Below are 4,560 nucleotides of genomic sequence, written 5' to 3' on the forward strand. Positions count from 1 at the left end.
ATAAATAAATAAAAATTAAAAAAAATGAAATGCTAGAGCAGGCAAAGGGAGTCAAAAGCTCCGGCGGATGAGATGTCAACTGAGTGGAGTGTCTTCATCTGAACTCCATACCTCAGGAGTTCATGCTGCCACGTCCAAAACCACATTCTCAGATCACGAACGCTCACCCAATTCCCAAGCCACTTCTTGCCTCTACAAATTTTTCGAAAGGGTCTTCAAGGTAAAGGATAGAGCTGATGCGTGAATTTAAAACATAGATCCATTTCCTCAAAATGACACAGAAGTTTGGAAAGCCCTGAAGTCCTGTTGAATCTCACTGCACTAACTCTCAACTTCACACAGGTCAGGAAAGTCTGCATTTTTTTTTTTTTTTTTTTCAAATAAAATGTAATCCTGGACCGGGGTTGCTGAGGCGACTATAAAAGAGTCAGTGGCATTTTTTAGGAGGCTCAGGATTCTAACTCTACTGCCATAGCTGAGCCTGAATAACTGGAATCTATCTCTTTGAAAATTTCCTCTTGCAAATTGAAGGAGCTCTACTTTATTTCCCTTGAAACACGTACCTTGAGATTTTTTTTTTTTAATTTTTTTTTTCAACGTTTATTTATTTTTGGGACAGAGAGAGACAGAGCATGAACGGGGGAGGGGCAGAGAGAGAGGGAGACACAGAATCGGAAACAGGCTCCAGGCTCTGAGCCATCAGCCCAGAGCCCGACGCGGGGCTCGAACTCACGGACCGCGAGATCGTGACCTGGCTGAAGTCGGACGCTTAACCGACTGCGCCACCCAGGCGCCCCACGTACCTTGAGATTTTTACAAAGGTCTTGCTGATACTGGCAAAGTGGCCTTTCTTTTTTGGAATTTTCTACCACCATTAACTATGTGGTAACGGCCACCAGGTCTGTCATCCACCCTGTACAATGTAAACCTTAATCAGTCGGCATGAAGCTCAGTTGTATGGTTTCTCAACAGAATCGACTGCATTTCAAAGATAGTAAATCGTTGTCTGTGTGCTACGGAGGATGTTCCATGCCACCTGTGAGCTCCAAAGTCTCAGGTATTTTAGGAGGTGCTAGGCGAATCTGCATAATAAATCCGGTAATAACTACTATCTTAAAGTTAAGAGACTTTTTTATGTCTGGGAGTCCTATCTAAGTACGTTAGACAGGTTCAATCTCTCACAAACGATGCCACAATTCAAAAAGGCCCGGTCTTGAGCAATAGTTTATCTATTTTCCTGGAAAGAAGGTAAATCCTTAGCTGCATTAAAAAAAAAAAAAAAAAGAGGAATAGAAGAAACTCGCCAACGTCAAAATATCAGCACTATGCTGACAGGCAATCAGTTAATATGTGTGGAGCGAATGTATGACCCGTTTTTGCAGAGAACATTTACAAGGGCTAACAGCTGCCCATTCTGCCTCATATCATGCCGTCTGTTCTCCTGGGCGTTCTACTTCGGAAGCAATACATGTCGTAGAATACAGTTGGAGCCAGGCTCGTCACACCTGCATGACAGAACACCACAAGTATTCTCCCTGTGCCTTAAAAAATGCAAATGAGCCTGACGTTATAGAAATCAAATGCCTAGTGAGGGAACCAAACACAACAAGGCTAAAGAAGTTCTGCGGACCACACGGAAGAGAACACTTTGTAGCACGTAAAATGAATATCCCGGGGAATGTAGGAATTACAACAGCAAGCAAGCTGCCAAGATATTAGGGCTAGCAGAATCGACAAAAGAAAAAAACAGCATCCAAATGGCACCACGTGGAAAGTCCATAGGCAAATACAGCTGGTTCCCAATACCGCACTTGAAAATAGGTGACATTGGCTAACTGTATGAGTTTGCCTTTCTGCAAACAGAACACCCCGTTGTTTTCCAGGACCCTTTCTTCTAATTGGCTCAAATAAGCAGACAAATTAAAGAAATCTTTATTCCTATAGTGCTTCTTAGAGATGAGCTGTATGCACATGTCAGGGGACATAGTTCACAGCGTGGCAAATGGGGAGAAAAGCTTGGGTTAGAATTTTATTTTCTTCAAGGTGAAGAGCAAATTTTCATAGTATCCACAAGGACATACATGTCCAGCAGGGCTTGGCCCCTATCTATACAAGCAAAGCAGAGTAGAGCATAAAATACTTGTATCCAAGTGTCCATAACAGAATTATTTATAATAATCAAAAAAAGGCGGGGTGCCCTGGGTAGCTCGGTGGGTTAAGTGTCTGACTTCAGCTCAGGTCATGATCTCACAGTCTGTGAGTTCGAGCCCCGCATTGGGCTCTGTGCTGACAACTCAGAGCCTGGAACCTGCTTCGGATTCCGTGCCTCCCTCTGTCTCTACCCCTCCCCTGCTTGCATGCTCTCTCTCTCTCTCAAAGATAAATAAACATTAAAAAAATAAAAATTAAAAAAAGGGAAACAACCCAAAAGTGCATCAACTATAAATTGATAAACAAATTCTGTGCATCCATAAAATGGCATATTATTCAGCTACAAATAGGAATGAATTGCTGATGCATACCATAACATGGGTTTCAAAGACGTCATCTAAGTAAAAGAAGCCAGTCACAAAAGATCACATAGTATATGATTCTATTTATGTGAAATGTCCCAAATAGGCAAATCTATAAAGACAAAGCATGTTCATGGTTGTCTAGAGCTGGTGTGGGAAGGAGAGATGGGGGGGGGGGGGTGGAGCATGGGGATGTGTCTCCGTAGTAAGGGGAGGGGATGAAAATATTTTAAGTTAGATTGTAGTAATATTGGCACAATCCTGTGAATATACTATAGTACCTTAAATTGTATATTCTAAATGGGTTAATTATTTATCTTTTATTTATTTGAGAGGAGGGAGGGCACAGAGAGAGAGAGAGAGAGAGAGAGAGAGAGAGAGAATCCCAAGCAGGCTCCATTCTCAGCTAGGAGCCTGACTCAGGGCTGTATCCCATGACACTGGGATCATGACCCGAGACGAAATTAAGAGTCTGGCACTCAATTGACTGAGCCACCAAGGTGCCCCTAAATGACTGAATTGTATGGTATGTGAATTATATCTCAATAAAGCTGTTTTTCAGAAAGCAGAAACGAGGTTTGAAGAATTATCTGGACTTAGATTTATCTGGAAGCACAATTATTTACTTACTTTTGCACACAAATTAAGTTCACTAGAAAATTGCTTGTCAGTGCTACTTTTTTTGATAATGTAATTCCTATATTTCAAACTATTTTTAAGGCCTTTTTAAATCTCTTCTTTGAGAAGAATCTTAGAAAGTTACAAAGCACAACATCATTTTAAGAAGTTCCATCAGGGGCATCTGGGTGGCTCAGTAGGTCAAGTGTCTGACGTCGGCTCAGGTCATGATCTCAGGTTCATGGGTTCGAGCCCCACATTGGGCTCTGTGCTGACAGCTCAGAGCCTGGAGCCCGCTTCAGATTCTGTGTCTCCCTCTCTCTCTCCCCCTCCCCTGGCTCACACTCTGTCTCTCTCTCCCTCTCAAAAATAAATAAACATTAGGGGTTCCTGGGTGGCTCAGTTGTTTGGGCTTCCGACTTTGCCTCAGGTCATGATCTCATGGTTTGTGGGTTTGAGCCTCATGTCAGGCTCTGTGCTGACAGCTCAGAGCCCGGAGCCTGCTTCGGATTCTGTGTCTCCTTCTCTCTCTGCCCCTCCCCTTCTCATGCTTTGTCTCTCTCTGTCTCTCAAAAATAAATAAATGTTAAAAAATTAAAAATTAAAAAATAAATAAGCATTAAAAAAAAGAAAAAAGAAGTTCCATCAAAGGCGGAAAATCAAAACTGATACAGTCATCACAACTGGCATTATTGTTTTTATCTTAATCTTTTATTCTGCATTCCTTTGTTGTTGCCATTTTTCTGTTCTAATACTACAATAATTTGATTTGCCCAAAAAAGCTTTGTTTTCATGCTTGTCAGCATTAACCTGAAGCTAATCATCTTCCTTGGGCGTTGTCAGAAAATGACTTATTTTCAGGTTGATAATACCAAAAACAACACTGTTATGCTCTGTCACCCAGCAAAATACTCTGGCGTGAGAACAGAAAACTCGATTGGTTAACTGAGTTTGCACACTTTAATTGTGAAATAAATCCCGTAATGGGCAATGGGGAAATTTAATTTGGGCATCCTGAGAAACCCCCTCGTGCCCCAGTCCCTCCCTCCTGCTCTTTGAAAGGTTCACGAAACAGCAATTATAACGTAGACTTTCAGCTTTAATTTGTAGAGTATTTCATATGTTGTCCTTGGTATTCTCCTTAAAATCATCCTAGCTTTACTAGAACCTAGAAGATGCTGTTTTAAGTTACAATTTTCATATGCGGATATTTTCTGCCATTTCTTTTTGGCAGAGGAACAAACTGGAAAACCTTATAAACAAGAAATAGCTCGAGTCACAAAAATTATATGTCACCCTTGGCTCCACTAAGAGCTCCAAATCTGAAAAATGGTCATTTTTACCCACAGGAAGATCTTACTAACTCTTAGCATGTATCTGTACCTGATCTTTAACCACCATTTAAACTCCACCTCTGACCTACAAAGCA

Source organism: Leopardus geoffroyi, chromosome B2 (genome assembly GCF_018350155.1).
Source record: "Leopardus geoffroyi isolate Oge1 chromosome B2, O.geoffroyi_Oge1_pat1.0, whole genome shotgun sequence".
NCBI classification, from domain to species: domain Eukaryota; kingdom Metazoa; phylum Chordata; class Mammalia; order Carnivora; family Felidae; genus Leopardus; species Leopardus geoffroyi.